This window comes from Chelonoidis abingdonii, chromosome 1 (genome assembly GCF_003597395.2).
Source record: "Chelonoidis abingdonii isolate Lonesome George chromosome 1, CheloAbing_2.0, whole genome shotgun sequence".
NCBI classification, from domain to species: Eukaryota; Metazoa; Chordata; order Testudines; family Testudinidae; genus Chelonoidis; species Chelonoidis abingdonii.
In genome coordinates this window covers 186,402,251-186,420,342 of record NC_133769.1, presented here as the reverse complement: position 1 = coordinate 186,420,342, position 18,092 = coordinate 186,402,251, and the positions used below count along the sequence as shown (strand labels likewise).

General features: G+C 39.3%; 1 protein-coding gene across 1 annotated transcript in view; it reads right to left on the bottom strand.

The window, feature by feature from the left end:
* ROBO1 (roundabout guidance receptor 1) overlaps positions 1–18,092 on the bottom strand; it is a 1,116,086-nt gene that overhangs the window by 180,082 nt on the left and 917,912 nt on the right. The window lies entirely within an intron of this gene.

The window sequence follows — 18,092 nt, the reverse complement described above, 5'->3', positions numbered from 1 at the left end:
CAGGAGCAGGACACGTCATTTTTATTTGTCTAAAATGGTAATTCAGGGACAAGCGCCTGATGAAGTAGGTATTCACCCACGAAAGCTCATGCTCCAATACTTCTGTTAGTCTATAAGGTGCTACGGGACTCTTTGTCCCTAATTCAAGGACTGATATTCCAGAGCAGCTCATTATCTCCTCTCCAACTCCCAACAACCTTTATGATGGTAAACCTTCAGTAAGTTCAGTTGCTTCTACTGCCATCTCTTCTCTGCCCCTCATAACACTCTGATTATTTTTATTTGAATTTCCACCAGTCAGAACTAAGTTATGGAAGCACCAAAATGTCTATCAGCATGGTGTGAAAGCTAAATGTGTACCATGGGCTGAATGTAGCAAGGAGGAGTTTGGAAGCTATTTAGCATACACTCTTAAAATCCTACATAACCCAAAACCTTCCACACACATTAGATGTACAGTGTAATGGACATGGGCTTGATATTGTTACTGCTGAAGTCAATGAGAATTTTTGGCCATTATTTTAATGAGAGGTGAATCTGGACCTCTGCCACTTTTCGTTTTAGAACCTGCTTCTTTTTCCGTCTCTCCAAAGAAAAGACCATAAAGGCAATAGAAACAAAAAGCTACACAATTTTTAAAGTACAACTAACTTATAGCCCTTATTAACAACAAGATATGTAAATGCAGAAGAGTTAATTTGCTACACCAAAGTTCTATTACTTAAGAACATAAGAACGACCACCAGGAGTACTACCAGCTTTTTTGCCACCCTGGGCGGTGGTAGGTCCTGCCCCCGAAATGCCATCCCCGATAGGCAGTGGAAGGTCCTGCCCCCGAAATGCTGCCCCCGAAATGCTGCCCCCAACAGAGGCAGTGGATGGTCCAGCTGCCGCAGTCACCCCCCCACAAATGTTAGCGCTCAAGGCGGCAGCCTAGGTCACCTAACGGGTTGCGCTGGCCCTGACGACCAGCCTGTGTCAGATCAAAGATCCATCTAGCCCAGTATTCTGTGTTCCGACAGTGCCCAATGCCAGGTGCCGCAGAGGAAATTAACAGAACAGGTAATCATCAAATGATCCATCTTCTGTCACCCATTCCCCAGCTTTTGGCAAACGGAGGCTAGGGGCATCATCCCTGTCCATCCTGGCTAATAGCCATCGATCGACCTATCCTCCATGAATTTATCTTGTTCTTTTTTGTTATAGTCTTGGCCTTGAAAACATCCTCTGGCAAAGAGTTCCACAGGCTGATCCTGCATCATGTGAAGAAATACATCCTTTGTTTGCTTTAAACTTGCTGCCTATTAATTACATTTGGTGACCCCTAGTTCTTGTGTTATGAGGAGTAAATAACACTTCTTTATTTACTTTCTCCACACTGGTCATGATTGTATAGACCTCCATGACATCTCCCCCTTAGTCGTCTCTTTTCCAAGCTGAAAAGTCCCAATCTTCTTAATCTCAACTCATATCCCTAATTATTTTGTTGCCCTTTTCTGAAGTTTTTCCAATTCCAATATGTCTTTTTTGAGTGGGCATAATACAAGAGCTATACTAAGCATCTGAATATGGAGCCTCTTCTTAGTTCCCAAGATTATATCACTAGTATAAAGTGAAGAGATAGCTAAAAGTATGTGCTGTAAAATAAAATAAAATTAAATTAAAAAAAATCAAGTGAAATGATCTAAACAAACCTTAAGTGCTTCTCAGGTCTGGAGGAGCTCATAAATCTAAGATGAAAACCTATTAGACAGTACCTTGGATAGTTTTTAGCACCTTTGAAGCAACAAAGAAGAAGTCCAGTACTTGCCTAATAAAAGCAAATTACTTGAGTAATTTTGTACATTTGTTAGGCTTAGATGAGCTTTACAAGTGCAGTACCGTCTCTGTAAACTGAGACCTTTTCACCAATTAACCAACACATAATAAAATACCTTAGGAGGACATCAAAGGTCCAGGCCATAGAAACATCAAAATATTTTTTTTCCATTTGCTATGAATTATTTTGGCTCCAACATTATATAATGAAAAGCTAACAAAAAATAATCCATTAAAGATTACTTCACAGATAGCGGTCGCACAATTATTTTTGCAGCTGTAAAGTAGATACATACTCCAGTTTTGCCTTAGGCCCTGGCAATCTTGCATAAAGTTATAAATTTAAAGACTTCATCTCTTGCTGAAAAAGCAATTTTTCTTCACTGTCCTTTATAGTCAAGGCTCACTGTAAATTAAGAATACATTTCCTTTTGAAGATATATTAGCAGTATACTTTATAATCTAGTACAGTATGTGCTTTCAGTTATCAAAGGGTCAAATTTCACCATGCGCAGCTTATCTTCCAAGAACAAAATCGTTTTGGGAAAAAAATGGCAACTAAAACAGGGAGATAAATTCTGGAATGTTTTTCTTCATAAAGATTCTACACGTTAATGTATTAAAGTTAAGAACCATTATTGGTGATTTTCATTCATATTGTATTTAACATAATGTTGAAGTACAGCAAACAATGACTGTGATCCTGTGCTCCTTGCACAGCAAGAAAACTCTCTTTAACTTCACTGGACTGCATGAGGCTCTCTGAAGTTACTTGCCGAATTTAATCAGTGACAGGAACAGCTTTGACAAGTCTAGTCTCAGGTCAAATCCAGAAGTCTTGTATTTTGTAGTCAACAAAACAATGACACCTCCTGTACAGAATTTATCCTATGGCATAAGCAATAGAAAAATAATTAGGAATCACTTGACGGTAATTTTTTATTGACAACCAACACAGTAAGTAGAGGCATAATACATTTGTGTAGGTCCTGAACAACATGTTCAGATGCACATCACCCGTTATTTTCTTCTCAAGTTTTACTCTGATTACTAGAGCTGGGAAAAAATCATTCTAAATGTTTTTTGTTTGGTTGGTTTGTTGTTTTTTTTGGTGAAAAATGTAGATCTCGAAACACTTTTGCAAATTCATGTCAGTTTCACTAAATTGTGTAAAAAAATTCAAAAAAATCAAAATGTTTCATTTTGACATTTTCCAAACAAAATGTTGCATTTTTTCAGTTTTAAATGACTTTTAATTTGGAAATTTACTTACATTACATTTCAAATGTGAGTATTTACATTTTATTTTTAATAAAAATGTAAACACTCACATTTGAAATGTAATATAGTATTTTGGGTTAAATGAAACCTGAAAGTCATTTCATTTGAACCATTTTTTTTTTTTTTGCTTTTTAGTTCATCAGAAATTTTGAAAAAAAACTTTTCCAGTCAACCTGAATTCTCTTCCTGATTTTTTGAAACTGCCAGCCAACCAAACGAAAAAAAAAAAAAAGTTACTCACAGAGCTGTACTAAGCTCTACACTAAGCAGGAGGGTGTGGCGCTAATAGTACAAATGGTATGTAGGGTGCTCATACAATGAAACAAATCTGAGATTGCTTTCTGAACTGTAGACAACCTCCTCAAAACAAATTAAACAATAGTCCAGTGGTTCCCAATCATAGTCCAAACTTCAAAACAACATTTGTCATCCCAGTGCTGGCCATTTGATTCAGATCTGAAGCGGCTACCACTCTACTCTCAAAGAACAAGAGCAAGCGGCCTTTACTGGCAGGTTTAACTAATGTCCCATAGCATAGTAATGCTTCATCATCAAATGGTCCATGCTGGTTGTTCAGAGGGCCATGACTGGTTCAGGATGCCCTGACCAACCAATATGTCCTGGCCCCCTGCCTCCCCACCCATCCACACACCAAGGGGCAGACACTGGTTGGAATAAATTACAAAGGGGATGGGAGGCATGAACCCTCAGAAATGCTACTTGGTATGCAAATCCTCTACTCATAGTAAAAATCTCTCAACAACAACAGGATCCTAATTATTTCATCTCTTTCATGGTGGACACTATAAAAAAGTTCCTTGTACTGTGGTAAAATCCACAATTTGATTTTAAATTATGAAAATATAAATCATAATCCACGTTCCTGATTAATATGATTTTGCTTTCCTTGTAAAGTCATCATCCTATGTTCCTACAAAAATAAAAATCTGTTTTGGATTATTTAAGAATCATATGGGAATTTAACATGGAGAGATTCTCTTCACTAAAATAACTGGTCACTCCCTTACCAATGCTTTTGAAAAGAAACAGGTCTCAGCTAACAAGCAGGTTTCCTCAGCTCAAACAAAAATGTGCTAACAGAAGCTTCGCTATGTCCACGCAATACAATTTAAAAAATCCATTACACTGCTTTGTGTCAACATGTCTTTTTTATAAGGGTTGTCATCGTATGAATTTGATGTTTAAAGTCTTCATTAGTTTAATTTTTATTCTTCTAACATTAAAAACAATGCTTCATTTTACATTTTCCTCTGATAAAACGAAGGTATATCTGTGTATTACCAGAAGTAATTTCTCTTTGTCTCTTATGTGGAATGATAAAATACTACATGAAACAAAACTTCAGAAACAAGCATAATTTAATGGGGAAAATATTGAAAAATTAAGAAAATCTCTTTACCCTTACAAGGTAAACATGTACAATGCTGAAAACTTTTAAACAGATAACTTCATTAAGAATGATTAATAATAATCAGGATGGAGAAAGCCAGTATCAATTATTTATCCTGAATATTCTGAATCTGTTTTCAACTTTTCCACCAGCATCTTGCAATTTTCTCAAATGTATCAGCATCTGAAATCATTCAAGGAACAATTTCTATAAAGAGTTATTCGTTTGTAGGTTGTTTATGAGCAGTCCATTGTGACTAGTCAATATGTGATCTATCTTTGTTAGTTTAAGGACTTGTCTTTACAGCTAAAAAAGCTGTTTTTCAGCTTAGGTAATTAATGAGTATTAGCTAACTGAAGTAAAAATCAGTGAAGATAAGGCACTTTAAGTTTTACTGGGAGGTAAACTTGCCAAGGTCAATCCCTGGCCAGGGTATAGGGCTGTTTACTTCACAGCAAAACTAAAGTGCTGGTCTTCACTGTGTTTTTATCTCTGGATTGCTAATGGACATTAATTACTTTGAGGTGAAAAACTCAGCTTTTTTAGCTGAAAGGACATTCCCTTAAACACTCTTTAGGTTGGAGAGCAATCAGTGCTCTCTTACCCCATTTTCCTTTATTAGGGGCCAGCAATGATCCCCATACCTACCTACCTACTGAATGTTTTACTATGCTAATTTTCCAGCTTGCTGAACCCCAAAAGGTGGCATTTCTGACTGTGTTGAATGTGTGACATCACTCTTGTCAGGTCCCACAGCACTTCAAATCAGATGCTGCACCTATTGGTGCCTCCAGAGTTCAGAATCTCAGTTCAGCAAGGGTATTTAAACATGCACATAACTTTAACACAATTTTTCGATGGGGCCGCTGAGCTAGACACATGTTTAGGTTCCTTGGTGAATCAGGCTGGAAGCTGTTGGCTGTTATTGCACTGCATGTCACTACAAATAAGGTGCAATGCATCAAAGGAATTCCCAAGACTATCAAAGTTGTGGGATCCCCAGTCACATGTTAGCACCTTTGAAACTCTGTATGTTGGAAGGTAGTCTAGAGCAGTTCACAATCCTAGATAGTAGTAACCTAAATTTAGTCACTTGTCTCCATTTTGACCAAAAGTTTGACATTTAAAAATCCAGGGAATGTCATATTTGAAACTAAATTACAAGGACAGTTTCCCTTCAGTAACAGAGAGTTAAAGGAAAAAAATAAACTCCTTCAAAAACACAGGGAAATGAGAAGGGGTAAATCTTGAAACCTTTGGGCTTTATGGAAAAGAAAAAAAATCTCACTGCAGGAAGTGACATTCTGAAGTATGTAGCGGTTGATTTATTTTTCTCTTCACAGCAGTACAAATTGGGAGTGACTTCACTGAAGATAATTGTGTGACATGGTTGTTAACATGGAAGGAGAGGAAAAGGTTTGATTAATGATTCATTATTTTAAGGCCATTTTAAGGACCATTATGATTAGCTTGCATAACATAATTTTACTTAGTGATTCTCCTTATGCCCAACACCTCTCGTTGAACTAGACTGTCTTTAGACAGTCAGTGTTGATTTAAAAAGTCCAATTGAAGAAAAAATTACCACATCACCTGGTAATCTGTTCCAGTGGTTAATTATCCTCATTATTATAAATATGCATCTTATTTCTAGTTTGAAGTTTTCTGACCTCATCTTCCAGCAGTTGGAAGCAGGACTAGAGAGCACTTTACTATCAGATATCTGATAAAGGTGTGTTTTCCAGATCACTCATCTTCTTGGACCCTATCCACACTTCAAAAAGGAAGCTGAAAATCTGGACACCTGAATTCCATCCATGGTCTCATTGATACTGCCTACAGAAGTAATATCACCTGTTATATACATCTAAGGATTGTGATAGACCTTGCTACATCACTGTAGGAGCTTAGTTGAACAAAGGAGCTTACACTGAGTTGGTTTGCAAAACCATTTCTTTCTCTGCAAGAGAATGCATTTTCTTTGGTTATAGAATATCAGTTTTTAAGCTAATGTTCACATCATCGAACTTCAAGTTTTTAAAAACAAACATCTGACTGGTATTCAGACATATTAATTCTCTTAATATGAATTAGAAATATCATCATGCTGAATCTCTACTGCCAGCAGCAGAGTCAGCACGAGATCACTGTATAAGCTTAGTTGAACAAAGTCAAAGTTGAAACAAACCGCAGCAGCAAAAGACACCATATCATTCTTTTTTCATTTCTGCCACCACAATGGCCAACCAACTCAGTTTAAACAGTTATTTGATAAACACTTCACCCATGGTGTCTCAATGGAAGAAATTCAGAGTTAATGAATATAAGAAGAGTTTCAAACAGAGCTGTTATTTTCTTTCTAATTTGATGCTGAATGAACTTAGGAGCTGTCTTCTATAATTATATCCTTTTCCACTCCAGCCTTTCATATAACATGCAACATTTTATTTTTAAACTTTAAATTACACATTAAAATTCTGGTGGACATTATAATGTGCATATAGTAAGATCACTTATTTTCTTAAACACTAGTAGTTTTTAAGCCTTTACAGACCTCAGTGTCATGCTTCTATGTACTGTATTATTTCAGCTTTTTATATTTTATATATATATATATATAGTTTGGGGAAATGGTACAATAGCTTTAATTGCTACTCACTTGAGAAATGTACCTACTTGTCCATTATTCAACAAAAGAATTCATTTTCTTCACAGTGCAGATGCTCAAGGAACAAGTTTGTGGTTTAGCATACAAAATAACTTGCTCTAGTATAGGTCAAATAACCCTTTACTCAATCAAAATGGAATCCAAATTGGGCAATCTCCTTAGAATTGTGGGGAAGTTTATTTAGCATAGAATGATGTAAAAACTCACAATGTTTTAGGGTCCGTTATTAGCAATGTATAATACGAATAAATAACTCTAATTTTCTAGACAATCTGGCAGAACTACAGCATTTATAAATCAAAGCCAGATTTTTCAAAAGTGCCAGGGTACCTCATTTTTGGGGTGACCAACTTGAAACACCTGAATGGGATCTGGTCTGCTAATGAGTGCTTATAAATTTATGAAAATCAGACTTCTTTAAGGTGACTCAAAGTCCAGTGACTCAAATCAGGCACTCCAAAACTCAGACATCCAAAATCATTACGCTTAAGAATACAAACCGTATTATTTATTGTTTCTATCAATCAGTACTGTTCATGGTTACCATAACTAGCTCACCATTTCCAATTAATAAAAAATATTTCTTATTTTAAGTACAGGGTAAAAAAAAACATGCTTAAGTGACGGCAAATCTTCCCAGTTATTGGAGGCTATGACAGCTGGCAAATTTTTCAGTTCCCAAAAGGTTAAATATAGCAAAGATAAATGCACACTGCTACTAATTTAAAATTGATTTGTAGGTATTTGGGTGAGGGCTAGAATACAAAAAAAAAATCATAGTATTACATGAAGAATGTCCTAAAGAAACAGGTGAGAAGGAATTCAGCACACTTGCTAATTTAAAATATACCTTGTCTATGCCATTGTAGAACAACCACGCTGAATACTCTGCGTATTCAGAGGGTATATACTCAACCCCACACTTCAAAAAAAATATTCAGAGAGGACTTTTTAAGATTCTTGGGAGAAAGTTCCAGATGACAGTCACAAAACACCATAGAGTACCTAGTCAACCAACAAGTCAATCTGGTCTTAGATATTACTTGAACATGGAGGTTTTGAGTTTGTCCAGACAGATTTTTAGACAAATAAGATGGTACTATCCCACTGTGTGGGAATCAAAATGTTTAAATCAATTATGATGAACTGGGAGCCAATTAAGTGGCCAAGTATAAGTCATATAAGGAGCAGATATAGCTCCTGTAAGACATATACCTGATGTGCTGAAAAAGACATATTGTAACAGTGGCAATCCTAATTTAAACACTGATGTATCTGTGATGCCTGGGGCAAAGGACTGCATACAAAGACACATCCCTTAGGTCAATGACAAGAACAGAAAATAGATAAGGAGCATAGTCCTGATTATTAACTTGATTAACTGAATGTAAAATGCAATTCCTTCCAATACCACCAGATTCCACATGGTATGATCTAGCACAGGAAAGACTGCCCTTACTTTGGCTTAATATCTAGGGTTGCTATTTTCTTTCTTTTTGTAAAACTGGCAATTTACTTTATTTTACATAGCTTCTTTTGGAATTCTTGTACAGTTTTATCTTTTTATATTCAAAAGAGAACTTTTTTGATGTGACCATAAACAGACACGTTGACAAGACGACCAATTTACACTTTTTGGGGAGGGTAAGGCTTATGATGGTTTAAATAGTTAAAAGTAATTATTAAGCCACAACAATGGGCCGCAAGCATAACCCATACAAAGAAGTGGAACAATTTTCAGCTGAAACTTGAAATTTCATGTGAATTCTCCTATCTAGGAACAGGCAGGACTTGTATCCCCTCAGACAATTAAGAAAGTCAGGATTTCCACCCCCACAACCGAGGATCTTTGGGAATTCCTCAAAAAAGGACATTCATCCTCTGAAATGTGGCTCAGCTACCTCCCACTGCCCCTCTCCACAGCACTGAGCCTGTAGGAGCTCGGACACCAAATTCTTCACTAACTTCTAGATACCTTGGACTATCAGCCAAGTAAGAAGGGAGAGGAGAAAAAGAAGTCCAAGCTGGGAAGCATCTTAAGTTACTGCAGGCCTCTCCAGTCCTGCCGCTTCCATTAGATGGGGCTACCAAAGAAAAAAGAGGTAAAATGTGAAGAGAAATGCCACCAAGATGGCACTGCCTGTCTTCTACATTCCACAAGGCCAGTTCCATGAGTAAAGAGCACCTTCTGTGTGAGAAAGAGGAGAGATGAGGGCTCTCAAACAGAAACATCATTGTATGTATGTATTTCCCACTATTAATAAAAAGGAAAAAAAAATCTCTCAGAACAAATGTGAGAAAACAACAGTGCCAAAGCCCCTAAGAAAAAGGGAAAGTGAGGATTATCTACGCATTTCTAGGTATAGTTTGATACTTTGAGTTATTTTGTTTGCACATTAGTAGTTTAAGCAGCAGGTCTACTTATCAACATGTGTGTATTTATCCTTTTATCCCGAAGGAGCTAAAAGTGTTATACAGAATTCTATTTATTTAAAACAATGAAATCCTGCATTAAAATCATGTTATGAAAGAACATTTAAGCATCCACAAGCAAGGAGATGACAAAATTAATGTTGCATTGGGCAACTCTAACTGCCCCCTTGCGCATATGTATTGTGATACCATGCTGAGAAGCCCTACCCTCATGCACTGAATGCCTCCACAAAAATTTTCACTCTGCAGCCATTATAGCCTGGAACTTAAGTTCAGTATGCAAATTTCAGTTGTTCATAATTCCATCAAATAAAAAGCAATTTATACCACCATGATCAATGCCACTTTTCCTGAAAAAGGACAGTTTCCATCTTATATTTTAACTCTATCTTCATTCTGGTCCTAAAGCAGTCCAAAAATACACTATAATTTATTATTTTAAAGTATATTTTCACTGGCATATTCAGACAGCCAAAATACTGTTGCACAAACTTTCCCCTATGTCATCTTTAGCCAGAGATCAAGCCTCAAAAATCAATCAGAAAGTGGAAATATCAATCAGAAAGTCACGTTAAGTGACTGGTCTGAAACCACCCGACATTTTAATGACAGAGCTAGGACTAGAATTCAGAAGTTCCTGGCATCGAGGACTATGGTCAGACAACACTACTCAAAAATTTTGCTGAATTGTTACTTTCTCTTTCTAAAAGTTTAGTCTATTACAGGGGACTAATAATCTCACTAGACTTTGGTTTCTCACCACAGCTGTAGACAATATTAGAGAAAAATATTTTAGTTCTATAGCAGACTTTTAGTTCTCTTATAAACAGGAAAGTCCAATTGGATGGACACATTTTCATTCTAATAGTAGTACTATCTTGTTTTTTTGTCTAAGTTAATAAAAATGTATTTTAATAATAATTGGTCAAAGAAAAATCCTTCAGTAAAAACAATTATACAAACTTGTGTCAAAGTCATTTATGTCAAATATGTCATGTACTTTTTAAACTTTTCTATACCAAGTTTAAAAAAAAGGAAGTTGTCTAATTTCTTTTTCTTGCTGGTTTAGATAACAGTCAGTAAAAGATCTTCTAACTAACCTATATATGTACACACTAAAGAGATGGGCAATCTATCAAACCACTGCAGTACTTATACAGAAATCTTTCTGTTTCATCCAAAATTCATATGTGACATTGTATGATGCTAAGTACACAGGGCTAGACAGAGTCTGCAGAGAAAATGGAAGATATGTCTTTATACAGGTTTCAGAAAAGAATGGAATAATTGTGCTAGAGAAAATAAAGCCTCCATGTAATGCAATTAACTGTTCTGAGTTAGATTCGAAATGGTCCAGAAGAATGTTTGTTCCACTCAGTCACATTCTAAAGTATGAATCTTTGGTGTTTCTATGTAGAGAAATAATGCTCAGTCTGATAGATTTAATTTAGTATTGTCCAAAAATTGATGATTTACAACAAAAATCCTTAAATTTAAACCCAAATCATCATCTCGAAAGGAGATTAATTGGAGGCATTACTAACAGAGCCACCCGGGGCAAGTGGGGCAATTTGTCCCAGGTCCCGGGCCCCGCAGGGGCCCTGCGAGTCCTGACCCGGTGGTGGTCCGGGTCTTAGGCGGCATTTCGGCAGCGGGGGGCCCTTCTGTCGCTCTGGGTCTTCGGCGGCCTTTCAGCAAAGGAGGGCCCTTCAGTGCTGCCGAAGACACAGAGCGACTGAAGGGCCTCCCGCCACCGAAATGCTGCCAAAGACCTGGACTGCAGCTGGGTAAGTACAAGCGCTGCAGCCAGGGCCGGTGCTACCATTAAGGCAAACTAGGCGGTTGTCAAGGGCGTCAAGATTTGGGGGCGCCAAAAAGCTATGCCCCCAATTTTTTTTTACAGCGTTCCTCCCTGAGTGCACGGTCGCTGCTCCACTTCTCCTGCCTCCCAGGCTTGCAGCGCCAATCAGCTGTTTGGCGCCGCACGCCTGGGAGGAGAATTAGAGTGGGAGCGGCATGCTCAAGAAGGAGGTGGAGCAGAGGTGAGCTGGGGTGGAGAGGTGCCGCATAGCTCCCCAGGGGAGGGAGCTATACTTGGGGGGACCTCAGGGCGGGGGGGGAGCTGTCATGGGGGAGGCATATCAGGGTGGGGGGAGGCAGGGAGCTGATGCAGGGCGGGGGGGGCACAAGGTGGAAGTTTCTTGCACCGGCCCTGTCTGCAGCTCTCCCACTTTGCCCCAGACCCCCTGAATCCTCTGGGAGGCCCTGATTACTAATTATAAGGATCAGTGTATTGTATTGCAACAAGCAGTGAAGTCACTAGCTGCAACAAGAAGAAACCTGTGCTATGATGCATTGGACATCAGCAAACTCACCAGGTCTGAATTTAGAATTGTAACCAGTTCACATTTATATCCTTTGGTAAATGGTACAGGAGAATAAAACTATAAGGAAAAGTTCTACTCCTGCTAGATTTTTATTCTGGCCTCCATTGCTATGAAATATTCAGAGACAACCCATCAATCGGGTTTAATGTGCAACAAATGCTACTGAAGACAACTAAATAGGCAGCATTTCTATTAGCACAAGACTCCTTATTCTAAGCAGAGAGGAGCAGAATAAATTTTGGATTACACTGTGTACTAAAACAGCAGCGAGCAGTCTGATTCAGAAATAATAAAGGAAACACAGGGAAGTGCTCAGCATGAATACAAATACACCTGCAGATGACCAGATTTCATTACTGAAGATTTTAATTTTGATTTAATACTTCTGTTTATATTATGTTAGCATCATTGTCTTCAAAACTTGTATTTTCATTTGTATTTTAATAGATACAGAAAATTAAGTTGCATAACTTCAGTGTTGTTGCTAAAGATAACATCTTTCATAAAATAACAAAAGAGGAGAAGGTGGCTTGCATTGTTGTTCAACCTAAAAATGGCATGAGCCACATTTGGCTGGCATAAATCTTATTGGCAATAACACAGCATGCTTTGTCTGCTATCACCAGCAAGTTAAATAATTAATGAATGATAGGATTTAAAAAAAAAGGGAAACTCTAACCTATTCTGGACAGACTAAGATGACATAACGCAACTGGAAATGAAAGTAGGGTTGCCAGGTGTCTAGTTTTAGACTGCTGACCGAACATAAAGAGTCCGGTTACCGGAGTAACCACAATCAGCCTCCCCGCGGAGAGGATGGGAAGAGCAGCAGCTGTTCAGCCACTGCTGCTGAGGGAGAGAACTGGCTGGCTCCCAGACACGGCTCCAGCCTGTCCAGCAGATAGGTGCCACTGCCCAGCCCAGGGGGAACCCTGTCTTTCGCCCCTCCACTCCGCTGTCAGGGGCAGCTCCAGGCCACCAGCAGGCTAAGCGCGTGCTTGGGGCGGCAAGCCGCAGGGGGTGCTTTGCTGAAACTGCAGGACCAGCAGACCCTCCATAGGCAAGCCACTGAAGGCTGCCTGCCTGGTGTGCTTGGGGCGGCAAAATGCCTAGAGCTGCCCTGCCTGCTGTGCTCTGATTTCCCCAGTCCGGGGAGGAACCTCCCTCCCCACTTCAAACAGTGCATGCCTCCTTTGCTCCCCATTACTGCCTCTCCCCACCACACACATACCACATACTCCCCTGCTGCCAGTTAGCTGTCCCTCAACTCCAATGCTCCCTGTCTGCCAGTTAGTACACCCACCCACAGAATGCCCCATCAATTCCAGTTAGCCCTCCCCCACACCCCACCAATAACAGTTACTGCTCCCTTCAAAATCCTAGTGTCCCCTACAGCATTCCTCCCCCCCCCCGAGTTACTGCCCCTACAATCCCAGCACCCCTCAATGTTCTCCCAATTACTGCCCCCCCCCCAATCTTTGGGAAGTAGGGCAAGGGTACTTTTTTGTCAGTTATCAAGTGTGGATTAGTACATTTCTATTCAAACAATATTCTCAGATGCTTATTCTAGCGACAATTTTTAAAATAAATTTGATTTAAAATACAATACTTTCTTAACCAGACAAAAATCACTTGCCAGCTTTTCAAAGAATTACTTAGACACCTAAAAAGACTTAATTTCTACAAAACAAATCTTACTGTGCATAACATGCCAGAAGCCATAGAATCTGTACCAAATTTAAAGATTCTAAAACAGAAACAAGATGATCAGGACTATGGAAAATGGGGCACGTAGCTAGCAGCAGCCTGTAAAATGTGTGCTGCATTTTATAGCAGAATTACATATGCTGCCAGGTTTGTTCGGCATTATCTTGGGATATTATACTTTAGCGAGCCATTCTTGTTTGTACAGCTGAAACTTCCCTTTTCTAAGTTTCTTCTCATTCGCCCTAACCCCGAAAAAAAATCTCACATTCCTGTATCGTTTGGTGTGTCGTAACACATAGAAAAGAGATGGGGTGGGTTTGTGACTATGTTAGAGGAAACTTTTTAAACTTTGTTACTGCATATTAGTTGTGGTGGTACTTCTCATTTAATGTAGATGCACTTAAACCTCTTTAAACCAAACTGCCTTAAGTGAGGGTTAATTTAGTACTTTACTGGTATATGCTAAACAAGGATTAAATGGGTTTAAGTGCATTAGGGGATATCACCTATTTAACTACACTGACTTCACAATTTAGTTAAGGCTGTACAACTTTTCTAATATAGACAACCCCTAAGTATTAGGTGGGCACAATTGTAAACAGATGCACATTTGGTAAATGTCAATATGTATTTGTATAATACCACACTGAATCTGCTCATTAGGTTTGCTTCCATTTGAGTGTGCACTCAGTTTTCTCTTTTAAAAATAAAGAAGTCCCTGAGAAAGTGTGTGGGGAAAGCCTACCTACAGAGCAGGTGAAGCATTTAATGACTCTCCTAAGGCTAGAGGGCTTTTCTACATGATTTTTCTGTGTAGAATTTTGTTGTAGAAAGGAATCAAGTATCAGGCCATGGCTACACTGGAGAGGTGCAGCGCTGGTGGTGGGTTTACAGCACTGCAACTTAGTAACTGTCCATACCTGCAAGGCACATCCAGCGCTGCAACTCCCTGGCTGCAGCGCTGGCTGTACACCTGGTCTGCTTGGGGTATATAACGATTGTAATGTGTCTAGTGATCAGCGCTTGCTCATCAAGTGTTGGCCACCAAAAGCGCTTGTTAGCCTCCAGGGTATTCAGGAGGTATCTCCAGAATGCCTGTTCATCAACAATACTAGAAGAGTGGCTGAAATCATCCGCTGGTGCCCCGAGCTGCGTCTACTAAAAAACAAACAAGCTGCTATTCTCCAGCGAGCGAAGCAGGCAGGGAATTGCTTTTGAATGTTCACACAGCAGTTTGCTTTGAATAGAGAATACCACACCAGCTGGGGGTGGGGGCCCATGTTGGATTGCAACTACTTATCGTGTCTGAAAGGCTATTTAGGAGTGCATAATTGCATTTAATGGAATAAGAGAGGGTGGGGGAAGGGCTCGAAACTTTAAATTGTAATTTGCATTTTGTGATGGTGTATGTTCCAGGCCTAGAACTTGAAGGCAGGAGCTGACTAGCTTCCAAAAATCCACTCCCTCTCTCGCTCCTCTTCCCGTGCACTCCCCTCTTTTGAAAAGCATGTTTTGCAAGGCCACTGAACGCTGGGATATGCTGCCCATGAATGCAGCCACTTCCAACAGCGCTAGAAATGCTGCAAATGTGGCCACACTGCAGTGCTGGTAGCTGTCAGTGTGGCCACACTGCAGCGCTTTCCCTACACAGCTGTACGAAGACAGCTGTAACTCCCAGCGCTGTACAACTGTAAGTGTAGCCATACCCTCAGAAACAAAAGTTTTCCAAAAGGCAAAGAACAAATGATTCTTTTAAACCTCTCATGCTGTTCCAGGTCTGATGAATCAGCATCATCTTGCTGAATCACACCAGCTTTTTGGGTAGGGCAAGACAAATGGGGGCAGGGCTTTGGGGGAAGTGGTGGAGAGGGGGCATGGCCTCAGTGGAAGAGGCAGGGCAGTGTGTCTAGTTTTCAGCAACCCTAAGACAGCCTATAGGACCATGGTTCTGTGTGCTAGGGTGGCATCAGTTTAAGCTGCACTTAATGTCATGTGAGAAACTGCAACACAATATGACTTCTTTAAAAAGCCCATTATACAAAACTCCACAGCCTGAAATTCCATGAGGAAGGGAACATCTCATGCTAGAAACAATCAGTAAAGTATATTTTTATAATTATATTTGGTGTTTCTGATCCCACTGTTTAAGTCTCTATGAGTAAAAAGTGACTTCATTTGTTATCCTGGGACTGTGGCAGTCCAATATAAAAAGACTGTATGTTGGAGTGGGGGATCTCTGTCCCACTTCTGCCATCATAAAGTCACTTTTATAAGTTGGAGGTTTGGCTGGACCAATGGCTGCTTAGAACACCTTCTGGATCACTGATGATGTATCAGCTGAGTTGAGCCAAGATTGGTACTGCCTTATTTTACAGATGTGGATTTTGCTACCCTCATCAATACCTTTATCACTTCAGGATTAAACTACTGTGCTCTACATACACCTACAACTCAAGCCTGTATTGAAGCTGAAAATAACACAGAAGCTGGCGGCCTGCTTGGTAAGTGGAACATTTATTAGTGTGATTAGTGAAATTAAAGCTCTGTAATTTGCACAGGTTGCCAAGTGGCTTCTGTGTTTAAGGTGCTTTGTTGACCTAAATCCCAAAATGGTTTTGATAATGCACCAAATGGCATGGAACCAGCGTAGGTGAAAGACCAAAGTTCCCCCTCATTAAACACTAACTTGGTTGCAATCAGCAAAAGAATGTGAGCTGAATTACCCTTCCCAGTACAAGCATGAATGGAGTGCTGGCCCCCCATCAGTGCCACTCAAATCTGGAATTGAATTCCCTCTAATTCAAAGCAGCCCACATTAGTTAACTTTCATGGCATGTCGGCTGATATTTTGTGGGGCTTTTGAGAAGAAGCAGGAGATAGACAGATGGGATATGTTGTAAGGTTTGACATGGTATTTGTTTGATCAGTTTCTCTCTGAACTGTGATTTAAGTACACCTCAACCCCGATATCACGCGACCCAATATAGAATCATAGACTATCAAGGCTGGAAGGGACCTCAGGAGGTCATCTAGTCCAACCCCCTGCTCAAAGCAGGACCAATCCTCAACTAAATCATCCCAGCCAGGACTTTGTCAAGCCTCATCTTAAAAACCTCTAAGGAAGGAGATTCCACCACGTCCTTAGGTAACCCATTCCAGTGTACACGCATTTGGATATAACGCAGTAAAGCAGTGCTCCAAGGGGCCAGGGCTGTGCGCTCCGGCGGATCAAAGCAAGTTCGATATAATGCGGTTTCACCTACAACGTGGTAAGATTTTTTTGCTCCCAAGGACAGCATTATATCGGGGAACAGGTGTGTATTAGCAGGGCGCACAGACCATTGGCTTGGGATCTTTTTGTATTCTTATAAAACAAAAATGCTGGTATACTAAGATTAAACTCGTTATGATGATCAGTGCTGTAAAGTGGTTGGAAGATCAATCTACACAGCACTGTATAGCACTATACAAGTGCTAAGTAAAACTTTAAACACTCCCCCACTTTTTTAGGACAGCTTTTGAAAACAAACATATTGAATCTATTCTGGTGAATGGGGATTTGTAGTTATGACTATTAAAAATACATACATACATAAAAGATGATGGATAGATCTTACCTGCCTATACATGAGTGAGCAAAGGGACAGGAGGACACAAAGAGCTCTTTCCTCCCTCAGGTGCTCCTACATCTGCAGGAACCAAAATCTTTATACTTGTGTTTCTTGTGTATCGTAAAAAAAAAAAAAATTCATACCTTTTTCATTATAACATCATTATAATTTAGTAGTCAAAAAGTGTGATTATTCAAATAATACTAACCTTTGTAAAGAACTTTGAAACCTACTAATAAAAAGCACTATAAGAGAGCTAAGTATTATCATCATCATCATCAGGTCATCTTTAGCAGTTCAAAACTTCCTTTCCTCACTGTGTTCTCTCACACACAATCTGATTAGTTACTGTGTGTGGACTCCATTGATACTGTCAGCATTTCTATTTATTTTCCAGGCTGCATATTCTGCATATCTAAATGTTTATTAAGATCCTCTCTTTTATGCATAACAGCATCAGTTCTAGCAAGAAGAGCCGCAGAAATAACATTCATACAAAAATCCTGAGCTCCAGTGGATATAGAAACATAGGACAATAGAACTTGAACATTAGTTTCAGCTTCTTTGTTAAAAATCCTGGGGAAATGAAGCATTCGTTTGCATATCAGATTCTAAAACACAGGGGAAAATGCTTGCTGCTTAAGAAAGTGCTTGGCTCTTGCTCTTTACTTGAATGAGATTGATTGGCTTCTTCCAGTGCTCCACAATTACAAGTGATTGCTTAGAATCTTTCTTGAATTTTCAAGCTGAGATCTTACAGCTAATTCCTATACAGT